Source organism: Camellia sinensis, chromosome 5 (assembly GCF_055761805.1).
Source record: "Camellia sinensis isolate YWXY chromosome 5, ASM5576180v1, whole genome shotgun sequence".
NCBI classification, from domain to species: domain Eukaryota; kingdom Viridiplantae; phylum Streptophyta; class Magnoliopsida; order Ericales; family Theaceae; genus Camellia; species Camellia sinensis.
In genome coordinates this window covers 136,806,589-136,828,458 of record NC_138965.1, presented here as the reverse complement: position 1 = coordinate 136,828,458, position 21,870 = coordinate 136,806,589, and the positions used below count along the sequence as shown (strand labels likewise).

Here is a 21,870-nt window from a genome sequence, read left to right as displayed (position 1 = left end):
TTAAATACATTTTTAGTTTTGGGGCCCTTTAAAGCCTCCAAAGTTGTTTTCACTGTCCCACACCACATAAATTTTGGATTGGGTCCAAACACATTTTCAGTTTTTGATTTTTTTTTATTTATATATTTTCATTTTAATAAATATGGGCCAAACACATTTATAAATAAATATGGGCTAAATTATACATGGGCCTAATAAAACATTTGGGGCCCTTTAAATTGATCTTAAAACAAAAAAAAAAAAAAAAAAAAAAAAAAGATTGGACCTATAACAATTTTTTTAATTTGGGAGCCCTCTTTTTGGGCCAAAATTTAGGGCCTAAGGCACAAGCCTTACCTGCCTTAAGGCAGGGCCGGCCCTGGTCGAAGCACACTATAATATAAGGAACCAGGGATTCTAGAGAGCTTGAATTTGCTAAGCAAGTTGCTGCCGTCGTAAACCCTAACATTGGTATGCATTCTCTCTCTCTCTCTCTCTCTCTCTCTCTCTCTCTCACTTTATTTATTTATATTTTATTTTTTTTATCTTCAAGGCTTGAATCTCATGCTCTAGGTTGATGACCTTATGTGAATTCTTTTTTTTTTTTTTTAAGTAAAATTTTGAGTATGCCCAGAAAGTTTTGAGTTGGCCCCTGGTTTCACTTTCTCTTATTTATTTTATTTTTTTTCAATATGCCCTGAAAATTTCCATATGCCTAGAAAATTACTCATTTACATTCTCTGTTTAGGGAAAAAATGCCTAGAAAATTTTGTTCTCATTACATTATATTCTCCTCAATTCTCTATGTATATACTTTCTTTATATATATATATATATATATATTTGTATGTAATTTAATGTTATCCTATATACTTATAGAAAGTGAATTTTGTGATACATTGAATCAAATTCGTTTCTTTATTATTTTATAGGCAATGACATTTTTTTTTTACTAATCATTTGTTTTGATATTAATTTCCTTCTATACAAGAAACTGGATTTAACTCTAATAAACAAATATACCTATTGAAAGTGTTGGACATGAGCTAAACTTATTGCAATTATCATATTGTAATCATTTGCTGATATAATAAAAAGTAAAAGCTTTATTACATTTCAGTTGACAAGGCAAATGATTATAATAAAACTTAATTGGTAAAAGGCAGAAAAAAGAGAAGAAAAATACCGTTAACAGATGGGCATGATCTTTGGGAGTAAGAATGAATAGCTGAGTACCATGACGCTGCTTCTTTCTGGTTGTTGTTGTAAGATTATAGGATCTATATACTAGAAATCAAAACACTATGAATAAAAGTAACTACTAAAATATAAACTCAGATACATACCGTTTGATTCCGTTATTGTCTTGAGTTTTGCTTCCTTGAAAGAATATGGCATTCACAATTGGATGGCATTTACAATTGGAAAACTTTAGCACCAGCTCTTCCCCTCCTTCTCCTAATCTTTTTGTTGTCTTTTCAATGGGGCTGACAACCCTTTGATCTACATATATATATATATGTAAACCCTAATAAGGATAGGAGAGGGGACTGGGCCTAAATAAAACAATTACTGGGCCCTCCCATGAAGGAACTCAAATAACTTAAAACAAGCCTTACACCTCCATATCACATATCCACATATAAAATAATATATACACTAAGATGACCATGGCCCAAACTTTATTGATCACAATAATAATTTTGGGCTCATACCAGTCAATCTATCTGAATCACGTTCAACCCGTTTTTTACAAACCAAACAAAATATAGTCAATGACAGCCTAATTAAGAATAAATTCTTACATTCTCCCACTTAGGCAACATTGACTACTACTTTAAGAAAATATTTTATTTAAGAAAAAATGACTCTTGGGTTAAACAACTTTAGTGGCCACATAAACATGATTCAGAATAAAAACATCTCAGTACAAAATCCCGTTCAATGAGAAATATTAATATCGAACTGTAGCGGTAATTATGCTATTGACCAACACAACACCTTCCACAATTACAAACACTAATATCTCACCAACATGGATTCCTATATGTGATAAAGTGTAGTGTGAAATTTCAGCATAATTGATCCAAAAATTATATAACATGCTAATTCCACATTCAGTCCTCTGTATGGTCTTGACAAGACCCTGCAAGGAATTTTATTCCATTTTACACTTCCAAAAGAAGCCTTTATTCCTCTAAATCGAGGTCTTTCCTGCTTTAAACCAAGCATCATACTTTATGGATCCATATATACTTCTGAACCAAAATGTTAATCTTTATATCTCAAAATTAAAATATAACTGTAAGAGCTCATGTAAGAGGTATACATATATGACAATTACCATTTATGCGTACACACACATAACTATAAACAAAATGTGAATAAACACATTAAACTTTATTAACTGAAATATACCATAGATAATATTCATGGGTAAAAACATTTCTTTAACCAAGCACATAAAAAACTGTAAAGTACCCATATGCTCAATATATTTAGTAAACTAAAATTTGGCCTAAGCCCTATATTTAGACGATCAACTAGTATGTATTCTATAACATGTGCTCATAAAGAATATCATCTTTAACAACTCTGTAATTCTGAAATACTTTAAAATTATGTATTTAACACCATCAGAGTTTTTGTTATTCTTCATAGAGAAAATTAAAACCATATATCATAATACATCTTTATAGGTTTGGAGATGAAATTAACAATTCCAAACTCTGAAATAAAATTCTTTAATTACATAACTCAAGTCGAACTCTAAAACATGTTTGTATAGTGAAAAATTATAAGAGATTTTATAAAACTCTTTCATGAAACAAGATCTCATGCAAACATAAAAAAATGTAACCAGTAACAGACGCTATATATCATTTGAGCAACTTCCAAAGTCGACATTATACAACCAATAATATTAACATGATTAATTCTTCCATAGCTAATTGTATAATCTTTAATTCTCTATAAATATCATGACACTTTATGTCTTTCAATCCAATGGTCAAGGCTTAAAATAAAATAATAATTGTCTAACAAACTAATTGCATATACACCAAGTTTAATTCAAACTTCATAATTCATTAAACTCTCACAACACTAGCATACAAGACATTCCTCATGAACTTTTTCTCAAAATCATTTTATGAATACTGAATGTTACTTAATTAATCTCGATCATTAAGAAGAGCAACGTAAAGCTTTCAATTTTGCATATTAAATTCAGTAAAAAATGTGATCTAGGTATGCTCTTTGAGATGAGACAAATAATCCTCTAAGTTATTTTTCAAGTATCTCAATTTCAAACACATAAAATACTTTATCAAGATATTTTATACCAAAAATTTATTAACAACAATATCTTCACATCAAGTATTAATTCAAAATTATTACTAATAAGTAAAATTACATCGCTATAAAGGATCAAGAAAAATAAATTGCTCCCACTAACCTTAAGATGTATGCCTAAATTAATAGTATTATCCATAAAGCCAAGTAATAATATTTGGTGAACCTTTAAATATCATTACTCAGAAATTCGTTTAAAACCATAGATAAATTTGTTTAACTTACAAATCAAATTTATTTTGTTTGGTGAAGCAAAAGATAAAAATGATACAATACCACCATAATAATTATAAACCTATATTTATGACATTGGTAAGAACAATACTCTTTTCAAATCACAACCTCTTGCAATAGCATTGTATTTATTTATTTATCTTTTTAAAAAAAAAATACTCATTAGATTTCAAACTTTTAAAAAGGTATAACACGATCTTATATCTAATTAATAATTTGTACCAATTCATTTACCATATTACAAAACGCTAATATCTTCATCATACGTAACAATCATCTCTTCAATCTCTTGATATTGCTCATTTAGAAAAATAATATAATCGCAAGGATCTTTTAATTGTATGAGAATGTCTAGAAGGTTGCACATGTCATACATATTCAACTTTTATCAATAGACTGAATAGACACTTCAGATTCTACTTGCACTCTCACTTTCTCTATGTGAGAATGAACGGACCAATTTATTATAATAGGCACAAGTGTACAGGAAGATTTATATATTTAAATTGTTCATCAATCTAATAACTTCACATTTTAAAAACTTAAAAGATTCTTATGTCAGAAGCAAGATAATAGAGCCATTGACAACTTACCAAGTAACAACAAATAGCTATAGGTCCCATTTTGATTTAAAAAATATATCATCAAATTTTTTTTACTTCTGTACAATCCCAAACTCAAAAGTTATTCTAACTAAATTTTATATTAATTCGTAATTCAAAAGTGTTTTAAAAATATTTTTAACTTAGTACCATATATAAAGTATACATAAGTATACATAGCAATTAAAAATATTTTATATTATTCTAAAGAATTTTTCTTACTTGAGTTAATAATATATAAAGAGATTTGCGGAATATTCTGAAAAGGAAAACATAAAATACTGAAGAGAGATAACGATTTGTAAAAGTCGAAGGTATTATATAGAGCATTGTAGAATATAATTTAGATTTTCTTATAAGAATCACCTAGTGAATATTTTAAAACTCTACTTTCTTAAATAGTTAACATTGAATATAATTTCAATCTTTCACACTATATTGAGGTCTTAATATAAATGGTTAAGAAGACACATTCTCAAGTATGTTAATATCTAAATCAGTTAGTCTTAAAGCTAACTCAATATCTTTTAACCGATTCATAATCAAAACTTTAATGGAGTAAATTTGATTTTTATAAAAACATCCCCCTTCATTGCTTTCAATTCAATATAATATCATTCAATTATATATAGACAATAATAATCTCATAATCACAATTAATATTCTCAAATATTTAAAATATATCACTCTTAAACTGAATATATAGAAAGCATGTTCACAACTCCAACTTTCAATTATACATAGGCAATTAGTATAATCTCACAAGAATATGCTGCGAATAAACTTTAGCAATATTCTCAGATGTGCCAGAATGTATCACTATATAAACACCTTTGGGTTGAATATATAGAATACAATCAACATCTTTAAACTTTAATATAATCTTAATTAATTATATTTGGGCAATAATTATAATCTCACAACAATGGGCTGCAAATAAACTTTAACAATCTTGTTAGATGTTTCAGAATGTATCATCATATAAATACCTTTGGGCTAAATATATAAGACACATTCTAACACCTATAAACAAGTCAACTAGCAAGAATGATTTATCAAGAAATTATCTCCTTTGGGTAGATAAATTCTTTCAAAAATAATAAAATTTCCCTTACTAGCGGCTCACACTACCTCTAAAATTAATACACTCAATTAACCCCCTTTGGGTAGGTAATTGAGTGATATAATATTAGAAGAGCTTCCCAGAATCCTTATTGGTAAATCACTTTAAATCTCAATAAGTTAACCACTTCGGCAGTATCACCCATATTGATTCAAAAATCTTCCAACTGAGACTACAAAATAAATATTTGTCCACCTTTAAAACTTTATTTATTTATTAATAATAATGCAATATGTAACCCATCAAAGCATATATAATATCATATTACGAATCACTACTAAACAGTTACTCAAAAATAATAGCTCACGGCCAACCAAAATTCGCATATGAATTTACAAAAAATACACCAAAGTGATATACATGATATAGAACTCTTAAACAATCTTAATGTTTATGTAAAAGTCATAAAAATGAATATGTTTCATATGTTTTACAAATATTTGATTAGGTAAGATTTGAAATATATATATATATATATATATCAATACAGATTCAATATACACACGTCCATACTTCACAATTTTCGTAAAACTACCAGATCTAAATTACTTTATTTTTATTTTTATTTTATATAATACAATTGGAAGGAAACTATCAATACTCAAACAGTATGTACTCGTTACATTGAAAAAGTTTGCTTGAAATTAATAAAGCACAATTTTGAGATGCAAAAACATCATTCAGTAAAAGAAATATTAATTTATTTATTGAGATTCTTGGAAACTTATATATTTTCATTATTTCAAATCTGTTGGTTACATTGGTTTATATATTGTATCTAAATCATACAAAATATCTAATCTGAAACTAACTCTAAACAAATTAACTAACTCATAACAAACTAGTCTAACCACCACAACTAATTCCACTAAGTTTACAGATCTGTGATGGTGCAGGTCTAACAGACAAAGACAGCTGTCCATGAGCAGATGGTGATGAAACCTGATTGCAGTGAGCAGAGGACTGATGTCCATGAGCAGATGATGATACCTCTTCAGCCCCCCTCAAGCGGATAGGGGAAGAAACCACTAGCAGCTTGTCACGAAGGTAATGAAATCTGGAAGGCGAAAGAGGCTTTGTGAAAATATCAGCAACCTGATCCATGGTAGGAATATACTTAAGTGCAATCTGATTGGCAACTACTTTTTCCCGAATAAAATGACAATCGATTTCTATATGTTTGGACCGTGAATGGAAAACAGGGTTGGATGCTAAGGCCATGGCAGATAAACTATCACACCATATGACAGGAACAGTAGAAGATGAGGCACAGAAGTCCTTAAGTAATTGTTGAATCCAAGTGAGCTCAGCTGTGGCATGAGCTAAGGCTCGATACTCAGCTTCAGTGGATGATCTAGAAACAGTTGCTTGCTTTTTAGCGGACCATGAAATCAAGTTTGAGCCGAGATATACACAATAGCCAGAGGTTGATTTTCGATCAAGACTATCATTGGCCCAGTTAGAGTCGGAGAAGGCAGAAAGAGCAAATGAACTTGGGGTGAAAAAGAGACCATAATGGAGAGTCCCTTTAACATATCTAAGGAGCCTCTTAACAGCTTGAAAATGAGCATTAGTAGGGAGAGACATAAACTGACATGCTTGATTAACAGCATAGGAGAGATCAGGTCTGGTAATAGTCAAATATTGCAGGCCACCAACCAAACTTCGATATAGTGAGGGCTGAGCAAATGGCAGAGAATCAGTTGTAGAACACACAGCTTTAACAACCATAGGAGAGGAACATGGTTTGCAGTCGGCCATTCCAGCTTTGTGCAATAATGCAACAGCATATTTAGCTTGAGATAAAAAGGAATCATGCTCATCAGACTGAACTGAAATGCCCAGAAAATAAGACAAAGAACCAAGGTCTTTCATGGAAAATGACTGGTGCATGTGTTGAAGAAGTAGATCAATGAAAGCAGAATCATCACCAGTTAATAAGATGTCATCAACATACACCAAGAGCAGAGTGAGACTTGTAGAAGTTTTTCTGATAAAAAGAGAGGCATCAGACAGACTGTTGGTGAATCCTTGAGAAAGTAAGAAAGTTGAAAAAGTGGAGTACCAAGCCCTAGGGGCTTGTTTGAGACCATACAAGGCCTTCTTGAGTTTGCAAACATGAGTAGAAGATTGTTCAAACCCTGGAGGCTGCAGCATATAGACCTCTTCTTGAAGAGTACCATGAAGAAATGCATTGGAGATGTCAAGCTGTTTGATAGACCATTGAGATTGAAGAGCAACACTTAAAAAGATTCGAATAGTGGGTTGTTTAGCCACGGGACTAAAAGTCTCATGGAAATCAATACCCTCTTGTTGTAAAAATCCCTTGGCCACCAATCTAGCTTTATAACGAGCAATAGTACCATTGGAATCTCTTTTAATGCGAAAAACCCATTTGCACCCAATGGCAATTTTATGAGAAGGAAGAGGAACAAGGTCCCAAGTGCCTTGTTGTTGAAGAGCTTGATATTCTTCCTGCATGGCTTGAAACCACACAGGAGAGTGAAGAGCATCATGAACAGATGTAGGTTCAGTTTCAAGAAGAGATACTTTAGCAGAAAAACAGTGAGGAAGTTTATGTTTAGATCTAGTAATCATGGGATGTATGTTAGACATGGAGAAAGGAAGAGAAGGAGGAGGTAAATCAATAGTAATGGAGGAAATAGGTATAGGCTGAGGAAGAGGAGGAGTAGGAGGAGTAGACTCAGATCTGGGACAGGGCTCAGAAGGAGTAGGAGATGAAACAGATGAAGAAGGAGACTGAGTAGGTGTCACGCCCCAAACCCGCCCCTAGAAGTTTGGCCATGACCACTTAAGAAACGGACACTTAACCTGTTTTATATCTATATATATGGGGCCTGAACGGAAGCACTAAATATTAAAATTTGACATTGGAAACAAACTCCATCAAGCTACTACTATCATGCCAGGATCACAAACTTTTAACAAACAAATAAAATCTAAAACATACACCTGAACATCGGTTATATACATATATATATACAGACCCAGCCCTATTATTGGGCATATACAAAAACATGAGAGCTATATACATCACTCTTAGATAGACATTCAAAAAGCAAGCCAACATCTTATCAGCTTAACAAAATCAATGACTGTGTATAATGCCTGGACACACGACGGTTGACAAAGGAAGGCAGCGTCATGGCTAGGACTGACCATCTGATTGGTGACCTACAGAAACAGACATAACAGAGAGTGAGCCGAACTCAGTGAATAGTAATACATGAATAAAACAATGCTTAATTTGAAACATAACACAGGGCAATGCATATAAAGATGTAGAGTTCACATAGTTAGTCTGATTCTGTGCTAAGCACATAATGGCCTTAGGTTCAATCTTGCAACATAAACATGGTGGCTATAAGCCCTTGAAACATGTGGCATGAAGCCCTTATAACATATGGCACTAAGGCCCTTGAAACAAAGAACTTGTAACATCCTTGAACTTATAACAAACTTAAACTTGCAACATACACTTGAAACATACCTGAATATGCTTGAACTTGTAACATACTGAAAACATGCCTAAAACACACTTGAACATCATTCATTAATTCGAACGGAACATATCATAACTAGAGCATTTCTTGTTGTACCATGTCATTATCGTACGCTTAACAATGAGAGACTAATTCACATTCTCATGAGGTTCACACAATGATTCTAAACTTTGCACTTATAACGTAGATTCTGAATAACTTCCAATTTATAAGCATCATAGCAAAATAACTTCAATTCATATGGATGCACATAGCTACTCTTATATTTACTCAGAATCCATCATTCCAGAATGAACATAAGCTCTTTTGGGTAAATGACTTACTCTACGTGCTCTATTAATCAATAGCATATACCTTTGTTTAATCATTCATATATGTTAACATAGTTGCCTTGCCTTGCCTTGTAATTAACAGAGTCCTAATGGTAACCGTTACATCATTCCCATGAGTTGACATAATTAACGTAAAGTTGACAGGACATTCCTGATAATTAGTAACGAAAAGTAGCACATTTTCATTAGATTACAGATGACTTTATCGGTTTCACAATTTCATAGTCCGGCCCTTGGCCTGAGAGGTTTTCACATTCACAATAGCCTTTGGGTTTCATAGAGTCACAACTTATCACATCGGCCTTCGGCCCTTTAGATTCACAAGTTCACAAGTTTGGCCCTTGGCCTCATAGCTTCATAAGTCACAAGTCGGCCCTTGGCCACATAGGTTTAATCTTCACATATGGCCCTTGGTCACATAACTTCATATTTCACAAATGGCCCTTGGCCACATAGATTTAATCTTCACATATGGCCCTTAGTCACATAACTTCATATTTCACAAATGGCCCTTGGCCACATAGATTTATAATTCACAAATGGCCCTTGGTCACATAACTTCATATTTCACAAATGGCCCTTGGCCACATAGATTTATAATTCACAAATGGCCCTTGGCCACATAGATTTATAATTCACAAATGGCCCTCGGCCACGTCGTTTCATATTTCACAAGTTGGTGATCCATACTTCACAAATTCGATATGCATATTTCACAAATCCTTTTTGATGTTTCCATAATTTCACAATGTTCCTCATATAGCATACGCCTTTGATGTTACCATAATTTCACAACATTTACGTAGCATACATAACATACATGTCAACATAATTCTTATGACGAAGATCATAACGTCAATAACAATAATCATTAATGATTAAAGATACATCGAAGTACTACTACTCACAGTGTTTAGATGCTAGGTCCGTCCCTGCAGATAATCCTACACAATTCAATTCAACAACATTTAACACACTTCGACATAACCTCACATAATTATCACTATCCAATACAATCCACACTACTTAATATTATTCAACTCAATACAACCAAATATAATTCCACATAATTCAAATTAAATTGCTAAGACTCAATTCAATATTCCGTAGCCAAGCTTACATCATCCACAAACCCTTCCCCCCAATCTCCTTTCTCATTAAGACATGATTCACAGTGCTCATAACAAAGTTCATTCGCACATTCTAAACATAATTTCCAAATATCACCAAATTCCAATTAAACTTGTATATACATAATTCAATACCTCAATTTCATTATTCTACTTTCAATTTGGGTTAAATCTTTGGTTATCATCAATAATCAACCTAGGGTTTCAAGGAAAAAGAGGATTGTTAACAAAAATCAAACTTCTTAAATCATCACTCCTAATTCCAATTTTCCAAATAATTTTACATCTAGGATTCTCAATCCATCACTTAAACCCATCAATTTAATTCCCAACATCACAAACCTTAAAACCCCCAATGTTCAAACCCAAAATTCCCAAAATCTCATAATTTCTTCTATATACATAACATTAATGAAAATTGAACCATTATACAATGAAAATACCTCAAATCTATCTATGGATGTAAATATTGAAGAGTATTAAAACCCTTACCTCAAGAATCAAACAAAGGAGCAAGGATTGAGAAGAATCCTCCAAAATCTCGAAATTCCAACCGGTAGAACATAATAATCTTCATGCTTCTTCACTTTTTGATGGATGATCTTGATCAAAACTAAGAGAAATGGAAGGTTTTGGAGATTAAGGACCTAGGGTTTTCGGACCTAGGGGAGAGGGATGAAGAGGGGAAAAGGAAAATGTAAGAAATGATCCAAAAAATCTCATTTTAAGCTGCTGTCCCGTAATTCCCGCTCGAGCGGAGGAATTCCCGCTCGAGCGTACCTGTTTTCAGCACAGATATGAAAATTTCAAACAGGCGTAACTCTCTCATCCGGACTCCGTTTTAGGTCATTCTTGTGCTCAAATTGAAGCCCCGAAAATAAGCTTTCCAATGGTTCTAACCTCACATCCAAATTCCAAGTGTGGAACAAGAAAAGGTAAAAAGAGTGACGGTTGGTCGTAATCGAATTATTCAAATTAAAGTTTTTGATCCAATCTTACTTTACCATCATCTTATCATCTCAATCAATACCCCAAAATAAGGTAAGACTATTCCAAACACACTAAGAAGAACATCAAAAATGAGTCCATGTGTCTCAGAATCAAACTTAACCAGGCGACCCGCTCAAGCGCCCACTTATACGCTCGAGCGGAAAATCACCTCTCCCAGAATTTCAGTCCGCCTGCAAAATTACTGGAAACCCCAAAAGGACGCTCGAGCGCCAACTACTCCGCTCGAGTGGAGGGAAAAATTTTAGATTGTTTGGTAAAGGTCACCAATTCCAGTTTTAAAGACATAACCCAACGGATAGTTCTTCAATTCCAATAGCAAGCACATTAACCCCTAATTAAATAAGGATAACTTTCTATACGCACTTTGGGGTCATTACAGTAGGAGTAGCAGATGAAGAACTGAGTGAAGAAGGCCAGAAAAAGGATGTAAGAGTAGATAAATCTGAAGATGAAGAAGAGGAAACTGAGGACTGTTGCTGAGAGAAAGGAAAACATGATTCATTAAAAATGACATGCCTAGAAATGTAGATTTTTCCAGAAAGAGGCTCAAGACATCTATATCCCTTAATAGTAGGATGGTATCCTAAGAAAACACAAGACATGGATTTTGGTGCCAGCTTGTGAGGAGCATAAGGCTTTAACCAAGGGAAGCACTGGCAACCAAACACTTTAAAAAGAGAAAAATCAGGTATTCTATGAAACAACATTTCAAAAGGTGTCTTGTGATGTAAAATACTAGAAGGCATTCTGTTAATGAGAAATGTGGCTGCGGCAATGGCATCAAACCAAAACTTAATTGGAACAGCTGAGTGATGAAGCAAAGTGATGGTAGTTTCAATAATGTGTCTGTGTTTGCGTTCAGCTATGCCATTTTGAGCTTGAGTATAGGGACAACTACGTTGATGAATAATGCCATGAGAAGACAGCAAAGTATCAATTCTTTTATTGACAAATTCAGTGCCACAATCAGTCCGAAGTATTTTAAGAGAAGTCTGAAATTGAGTATCAATATATGCTTTGAATACAAGCAATTTATCATACACCTCACTCTTGTAGTTCAAAGGATACACCCAAGTAAATCTACTGTAATCATCCACAAACAAAACATAGAAACGAAATGGAGCATTATCTACTGTAAAGGGACCCCATACATCACTATGAACTAGGGCAAAGGGACAATTGACAGAAGCATTAGACAATGTGAAAGGAAGTCTATGAGATTTAGACACATTATAATCAAGGCAAGACAAGGCCTTATTAAAAGACAATTTATTTGGTAAAACGCCAGCCAGATGCTGAAGCTTTAAAGAGGATGGATGGCCTAATCTTTGATGCCAAAGCATATCAGACACAGGTGCTGAAGTGCTTGACTGAAACACAGAAGCTGGAGTGCTATCAGACACAGGGGCTGAAGTAGGTGACTGAAGCACAGGTGCTGAAGTGCTAGATTGAAAAACTTGAGGAGAAGAACATTGTTCAGATGAAGGAATGAACTGGTAAAGACCATTGATATTAACACCTCTATGTAGAATCTTGTTCGTGCATTTGTCCTGAATGACAAAAGTGTTAGCATCAAAAATAACAAGACAGTTGAGGTCTTTGGTGAGTTGATGTACAGATAAAAGATTTGAAGAAATGGCAGGAACATAAAGAAGATTTGAGAGAGGAAAAGAAAACTGTGGAGTTGGCAAGATACCTTTACCTATATGACTAATTTGTAAGGAAGAGCCATTACCAACTTGAACATGATCCTGACCTTGATAAGGCTGAAATTGTTGCAGATTAGTCAAGTCATTGGTCAGATGATTGGTAGCTGCAGAGTCAACATACCAAGGAGGTATGGGAGGATCAGAAGAAGACTGAGGAACTGAAGTAGCATAGGACTGAGGAACTGAAGCAGCATACGCCTTTGACTGAGACAGAGAAGACTGAGAGGAAGTGCTGCCTGAGAAAGGCTGAAAATTAGGATCCAGTCAATGCCAGCAGTCAAAAGCATTATGATTCCAACCTCCACAAATCTGACATCTAGAGTTGGAAGCAAAAACTCCTCTGGATCTATTATTATTATGATTATTGTGGTATCTATTATTGAATCTGCCACCTCGAACAGCATTATATCTGCCTCTGAAACCACGATAAGAACCTCTACCTCTTGCAGAGTGAAAACCTCTATTAACAAAATTTGAAGAATCATAACCTGATGAAGATGATCCTCGTGAGGCAGAGTAGGCAACATTAAGATCAGTGCCAGTAGACTGTTTAAGTTTCTGTTCAATATGAATGCATTCGGAACATAACAATGAACACAAATGTTCCATTTTGACAGGCTCAGACCGAGTACGAATAGAAGTTTTGAAAGCATCATATTCCTCTGGTAAACCATTCAAAGTTAGGAAAACCAGATCTTCATCATCAACTTTTGCAGAAGCTAGAGCAAGCTGTGCTGCAAGATCTTTGATTTGAGATAGATATACCTCCATTGAAGATGAGTTCTTACGAAGAGTTTGAAGTTTGGTTTTTAGTTGATGAATATGAGACCGTGAAACTGACGTAAACTGCTTCTCTAAGAATTGCCATACCTGATCACTTTGAGTCAGATGAAGAACAGAGGAATAAATGGATGAAGATAGAGTTGCAGTAAGACAAGTGAGCAAATGTGCATCAATCAATTGCCATTGCACATAACTTGGATTTGAAACAGTTTTTCCAGATTCATCAATGAGTTCTGGAGATGGACATGGATGTGATCCATTAACATGATCAAGAAATCCAGATGCTTTAAGCACATTTGTCATCTGAGATTTCCATATGAGGAAATTGTTGGATTCGAGCTTCACTGTAATGAGAGAGTTGAAATTGGAAATCAGTAAACTGAGATTTGGTGGGAGAGAAAAATCAGCCATTGAAGACTTGTGGATCTTGCTCACGAGAGCTTAATGCTTTGATACCATATTGAGATTCTTGGAAACTTATATATTTTCATTATTTCAAATCTGTTGGTTACATTGGTTTATATACTGTATCTAAATCATACAAAATATCTAATCTGAAACTAACTCTAAACAAATTAACTAACTCATAACAAACTAGTTTAACCACCACAACTAATTCCACTAAGTTTACAGATCTGTGATGGTGCAGGTCTAACAGACAAAGACAGCTGTCCATGAGCAGATGGTGATGAAACCTGATTGCAGTGAGCAGAGGATTGATGTCCATGAGCAGATGATGATACCTCTTCATTATTCCTTATAATTATAAAATAATTTTACTGAAATAATCTGCCATGATTTTGATTCTAGTATAAACTTGCTCTGATACCACATGTTAGATTATAGGATCTATATACTAGAAATCAAAACACTATGAATAAAAGTAACTACTAAAATATAAACTCAGATACATACCGTTTGATTTCGTTATTGTCTTGAGTTTTGCTTCCTTGAAAGAATATGGCATTCACAATTGGATGGCATTTACAATTGGAAAACTTTAGCACCAGCTCTTCCCCTCCTTCTCCTAATCTTTTTGTTGTCTTTTCAATGGGGCTGACAACCCTTTGATCTACATATATATAGATATATGTAAACCCTAATAAGGATAGGAGAGGGGACTGGGCCTAAATAAAACAATTACTGGGCCCTCCCATTAAGGAACTCAAATAACTTAAAACAAGCCTTACACCTCCATATCACATATCCACATATAAAATAATATATACACTAAGATGACCATGGCCCAAACTTTATGGATCACAATAATAATTTTGGGCTCATACCAGTCAATCTATCTGAATCACGTTCAACCCGTTTTTTACAAACCAAACAAAATATAGTCAATGACAGCCTAATTAAGAATAAATTCTTACAGTTGTTGCCTTTGTTGTTCTTCTGCTCTCTGCTGGCCCTCTTTTCCTCTATGTTTTGTTTTCTTTTAAAATCCTAGAATTTTCCCTTTCATAACCTTAATGTTTTTTATGCTTAATACCAGAAACTTTTGTGAGTATGCATAATATGTGGTTTCCAAATTACTATTGTGCATGTGATATGACCCCTTGGGCTTGACTAGTAAGAAGATTGGGAAGCATGTGGGAAATGTATATGGATATTATTAGATCATCCTACTTCCTACTTCATTATAATCTGTTGGTCCTTGTAGGATAAAGTATAGCAATGTAGAATTAAGAAAGAGACAGATTATTTGATGATTAAATTAGAAAGAAAAAAAAAAAGAAAAAAGAAGAAGAAGTTAAACAAACTAGAAACATAAATTGTATTATTCAAAATTATGAATCCTTGTTGCAAAGATAGTTATTGGGATGCCTAAAATAGCAAAATATCTATGAGTTTGGCGCCAAGAAGTAAATTCCGTGGTTAGGATGAAATGTAATGCAGCCTTAGGTTTATTAAATGTGTGCAGCGAAACATATGTGAAATTCTAAGCACTTATGAATGTGTGCAGCGAAACATATGTGAAATTCTAAGCACTTATGAAACTGTGCCTAGAGGGAGGCCCAAATTCCAATGTACTATCATTTTGTTCTCTAATAAAATTCTTGTCTCTAAGAGTAAATGAGGGGGGAAAAGAAGAGAGTGGAAGCAAACAGAGAGTATAGAACTGTTTATTATTATGTTGCTCCATGCAGTTAAGAACTTGTAACATTAATATGGCAGGAAAATGGAGCATTTGTTAGGATGGGAAAGTTCCTTGCTTTGGTTCACTTTTTGAGGTTAATGCTCAAACTCAATGCAAGAATTGGATTTGTCAATGTTCATACCGTCTTTAACTACTAAAAAAGGTTTGTTTGGTTAAGATTGTTGTATTTATCATGGTGCAGTTGGACAGGAAAGATTCAGAACACTAACTAGTTCATATTATAGAGGAGGTAAAGGAATAATAATGGGTAAATTCTCTAGTTCTTCATTGTTTATCTAACTGTAGTCCCTTTCTGTATCGATTTAATTTTGACATATGTGCCTTCAGTGTTACTTTTTGTATGACAAAATCCTTAAGTTATGCACATGGAGCTTGATATTTTGTGATTGGTTGTAGTGTCCCTCTCCTCCTTCCTCGTTTTTTCCTTTTGCAGTGTTCCTCATCATGTATATTGGTTATCCAGTCACAACCTTCTGAGTTATTAAAGTTGAGATAGAATCATTTGGCAAGAACTTCTGCATATGGGTAATTTTTTTAAACTATGACCCAAATGAACAAAATAGTCTATTCATTATGCAGTGGATATAGTTAAGTGTGAGAGTTTGGACACTGAATTGTTGTCTTTGTATTTATTTTAGTTTGTCAAAATGTGCAGCTGTTTATGTGTGCCACTTCAGGTCTAATTTACATATGGTATGTAAGCTATCCATAATTGATTCATACGCAATCTGCACATTTTTTTGGCTGCTAACTTGTCTAAGATTCTTAGTGGACTGACAATGTTTTGTGTTGTATTGCTGTCTAACTATTTTTATCTATTTATTAATTTCTTATGAGAGTTATGGCCTAGGACAGACAACTAGCGAAAGAAATAGTTGGGAGCAGATTTTGTTGAGTTGAGTTTTATGTATTTATTTCGAAGATTAGATACTTGCACATCTCAGAGTTTTAACATTTGAGTTACCTTATTAGGAGAGATCAAGAAGCCCCATGTTTCTTGCATAACTTGTGTAGGCCTCAGTCTCTTAATGTTTAAATCCCAATCAATTGGTTCTCTTAGAACTTTTGGGGCATCACACACTACATCATGATGTTAGAATTAAAACACTGATCATGTTGGCTGTGTAAGAACAAAGGAGTTGCATTCTATTGCAGCATTTGTGATAAGAGAGTACAATATCTCTGATAACTAATTGAGGAAATTGAGTTTTCTTTGTGTAGTTGTGGTAATTCTTTATCTATGTGCTCTGATAAATCTCCTCTCTGGTACTTGTCACTTTCTTAAGGGACTTTTATTTGTCGGAATGTGTGTGGGTTGAAGTTTGGTAAAGTTCTTTTGTATTTTAGTTTAATATTATAAGCATTTTTATTGGTAATTGTTATTTTTTTTGTTACTAAATAACTATATAAGATTTACATTACCTGATCACTGCAAGTAGTTTTTCTGAATTCTTTCACACAGTCTCCTCATCTCAAAGATTTTGAACGCTTCACATATTCAATGAACCTAATTGACTTTGGAATTGAACAGTTTATGTTGTAACACGGCAAGAAACATTTACAAATCTATCTGATGTGTGGGCAAAAGAAATGACCTGTACTTAACAAATTAAGATTGCATCAAGATGCTTCTTGGCAACAAGATTGATAAGATACATCATGCAAAAGTTTTATTTAGAATTCTTTCAACTTAAGCATGTGCTAGGAGAAATCAAATAAAATTACTTAGTTTCTGAGAAATTGTGTTAAATTTTGCTTTGTCTCCCAAATTTATGATCCAATGTTGCATTATTGGATACTGGATAGTATGATGAAGTTTGCGCAAAATAAAGGTGCACTCAGCCTCTCAACTATTCCTTTGCTAGGAAAGTCAAAAGGTTGTCAATAAAAAAGAGGGAATTGACTTTGCTAGGGAGAATGGATGTCTTTTCATTGAATGTGGGTTTGTGATTGGCCTGGGACATGGCCCTATAATGTTTCAGGACCAACCAAACATGTTTTTTGTTAACCACCAAACATGTTTTTTCGAGGTGTTGACAGCCCAAAATCACCAAATGGTGTCGAATTAGCACGAAACTTGACACATACAACCGTCTAGGCACAAGAGACTTGTGAGAGACGATGGGACTCGAATCGGGTTCCCGATTTGGGAGTTAGAGTTTGATTCACTCTAGACACACTAGTTTCTTAAGAAACTTTGAATTCGAGGTGTTAACGCCCCAAAATTACCAAACGGCGTTGGAGTAGCACGAAACTTGGCACACACGACCGTCTAGGCACAACAGACTTATGGGAGAAAACTGGCCTCAAATTGGGTTCCTGATTTGGCAGTTGGAGAAGGATTTCACTCTAGAAAAACTAATTTCTTAAGAAATTTAGAATTCGAAGTGTTAATGCCTCAAAATCACCAAAGGGCGTCAGAGTAGCACGACACTTGACACACACGACCGCCTAGGCACGAGAGACTTGTGGGAGAAGACGGGACTCGAATCGGGTTCCCGATTTGGGAGTTAGAGCCGGATTTCACTCTAGACAAACTAGTTTCTTAATAAACTTAGAATTCGATGTGTTAACGCCCCAAAATCACCAAACTGTGTTAGAGTAGCATGAAACCTAGAACACACAACCGTCTAGGCACGGGAGACTTGTGGGAGAAGACGGGACTTGAATCGGGTTCCCGATTTAGGTAGTGCCAAATTTCACTTTAGGCAAACTGGTTTCTTAAGAAATTTAGAATTTGAGGTGTTGATGCCCCAAAATCACCAAATGGTGTTGAATTAGCACGAAACTTGGCACACACGACCGCCTAGGCACAAGAGACTTGTAAGAGAAGACGGCTCGAATCGGGTTCCCGATTTGGGAGTTAGAACTTGATTTCACTCTAGACAAATTAGTGTCTTAAGAAACTTAGAATTCGAGGTGTTAACGTCCCAAAATCATCAAACTGCGTTAGAGTAGCATGAAACCTGGCACACACGCCCGTCTAGGCACGAGAGACTTGTGGGAGAAGACAGGACTTGAATCGGGTTCCCGATTTGGGAGTTAGTGTCGAATTTCACTTTAGGCAAACTAGTTTCTTAAGAAATTTAGAATTCGAGGTGTTGATGCCCCAAAGTCACCAAATGGTGTCGAATTAGCACGAAACTTGACACATACAACCGCCTAGGCACAAGAGACTTGTGAGAGACGATGGGACTCGAATCGGTTTCCCGATTTGGGAGTTAGAGTTTGATTCACTCTAGACACACTAGTTTCTTAAGAAACTTTGAATTCGAGGTGTTAATGCCCCAAAATTACCAAACGGCGTTGGAGTAGCACGAAACTTGGCACACATGACCGTCTAGGCACAACAGACTTATGGGAGAAAACTGGCCTCAAATTGGGTTCCTGATTTGGCAGTTGGAGAAGGATTTCATTCTAGAAAAATTAATTTCTTAAGAAACTTAGAATTCGAAGTGTTAATGCCTCAAAATCACCAAAGGGCGTCGGAGTAGCACGACACTTGACACACACGACCGCCTAGGCACGAGAGACTTGTGGGAGAAGACGAGACTCGAATCGGGTTTCCAGTTTGGGAGTTAGAGCTGAATTTCACTCTAGGCAAACTAGTTTTTTAAGAAATTTAGAATTCGAGGTGTTGACGCCCCCAAAATCACCAAACGGCGTTGGATTAGCACGAAACTTGGCATACACGACCGCCTAGGCATGAAAGACTTGTGGAAGAAGACGAGACTCGAATCGGGTTCCCGGTTTGGGAGTTAGAGTTGGATCGCGATCTAGGCAAACTAGTTCCTTAAGAAATCTAGAATTCGAGATGTTGACGTCACAAAATCACCAAACAGCGTCAGATTAGCACGAAACTTGGCACACATGACCGCCTAGGCATAAGAGACTTGTGGGAGAAAACAGGACTCGAATCGGGTTCTCGATTTGAGAGTTAGAGACGGATTTCACTCTAGCCAATCTAGTTCTTTAAGAAACTTAGAATTCAAGATATTGATGCCCCAAAATCACCAAACGCTGTCAGATTAGCACGAAACTTGGGACACTCGACCGCCTTGGCATGAGAGACTTGTGGGAGAAGACAGGACTCGAATCAGGTTCCCGGTTTGGGAGTTAGAGCCGGATTTCAATTTAGGCAAACTAGTTCTTTAAGAAACTTAGAATTCAAGGTTTTGACACCCCAAAATCACCAAACGTTGTCGGATTAGCACGAAACTTAGCACACACGACTGCTTAGGCACAAGTGACTTATGTGAGAAGATGAGACTCGAATCGGGTTCGTAGTTTGGGAGTTAGTTCTGGATTTCGATCTAGGCAAAATTATTTACTTAATTATCTTTGTAATTGTATAGTAGTTAAATTTTTTTTATTTTTTTGTAATTAGCATATTAACACATAATTATATTGTCATTAATTATTTTTATTTTTTGTTTTCAGATGTTTCCCGAGTAGGAGTTTGCTTCTTGTGGAATGCATGCTTGTGAAGAATACGACTAACTTTTGTTTTTGTTACCCAAAGAGAATGATGAGGAAAACTTTTAATTTTGGTTTATGTTATTTTGAATTATAAAAAACATTATGTATTTAAATATTATATATGTATTATGGAACATTTTGTAATGGGATAATTTTGTTGATGTGTAGTTATGAATGCAAAAATATTTTTGTTATGGAGAAATTGTTATTTTTATACAGGAATTTTTATATTATTATGCAATTATTAGTTTCTTTTCCAATTGTTTTTCATTTAATATAGGTAATTTTAATATTTTTAATTATTTTATTTTATTTTATTTATTTATTTTTTTGCGACGGCACGACACCGTCACGAAAAACATTAGAACCATTGGCGACAGTGGTCATGCTGTTGCCACAAAAAACAATTTGTGACAGTATTTTTTGTCGTCTCAAATAAAACTTTTAGCGACGGTAAAACAATGTCATCGCAAAAGATCTCAATTTTTTATATATTATAGGCGATAGTAAAATGCTGTCACAAAAGGCAATAATTGCCGTCGCAAAAAAAACTTTTTTGCAACGCTTTGTTGTGACCTCCCTTTGCCATCGCTAAAAATCATTTGTCGTTGCTAAAAGGTTTTTGAGACGGCATTAGGAGTATTAGCGACGGCATTTTGCCGTCGCAAAACCTGAAATTTTAGTAGTGCCCATTTATTCCAGGTTGTCTCTAACTTTTCACTTTTCACAATTTTATGGGGTTGGTCTAATGACTACAACTTAGAACCTAAGGTGTGCTCTATTCAGGTCTTAGGTTCAACTCTACCTAAGTACTATCAATTCTTTGGGGTCACACATACAAATTCTATCCAAGATTTGCTTTATTTACGTAGAGGAAGAGCTTTGTGTGGATTTCAAGTTTAATCAAGATGCACATAAATTAATATAGACATCTAAACAATAAAAATAAAAATAAAAATAAATAAAAAATAAAATCACTTTTCACTTAATATTCCACCAATATCTACAATAATAGTTATATTGGCAACTCAGCTAGTGGGATGTAGCTAATATAGTGTTATATTGGTAACTCAACTAGTGGGATGTAGCTAATATAGTGTACCCAAGGCTTCGATGGAATTCCACACAATAATATTAATATTGAAATAACATGTTGATTTTATGCACCAACAAGAGTATGACTATTGAGAGTGGAGCTTACACACTGCATATGATATTTACTTGTGGGATGGCTGATAAGGTTGTCACCAATGCCACTCCATAATCCCAATGGAGCATCTTTTTCACTAGGTCACCAAAATGAGTAAAAAAAATCAAATGAAGACTCCATTAACATAAAGCTTACCTTGTCTTATTAAGTTTAATATTTATTAATATTTTAACATGTATTTATTTGCCTTTTCGAGGTAAGAGGAAGATCTTGTGTGATTATCCCACTCTCACATT

At 34.5% G+C, this 21,870-nt stretch overlaps 1 long non-coding RNA gene across 3 annotated transcripts; it reads left to right on the top strand.

The window, feature by feature from the left end:
- The first annotated feature begins 361 nt into the window (after window positions 1-361).
- On the top strand, window positions 362-20,586 carry LOC114314651 (uncharacterized). Of its 3 annotated transcripts, XR_014328891.1 has the most exons (6): window positions 362-450; window positions 15,963-16,018; window positions 16,127-16,174; window positions 16,379-16,470; window positions 16,584-16,638; window positions 20,386-20,586. It is a non-coding gene; the product is annotated as an uncharacterized LOC114314651 (long non-coding RNA). The 3 variants fall into 3 exon arrangements; XR_014328892.1 differs by having other exon boundaries at window positions 16,127-16,470; window positions 16,601-16,638; XR_014328890.1 differs by having other exon boundaries at window positions 16,127-16,470.
- The last annotated feature ends 1,284 nt before the right edge of the window (window positions 20,587-21,870 follow it).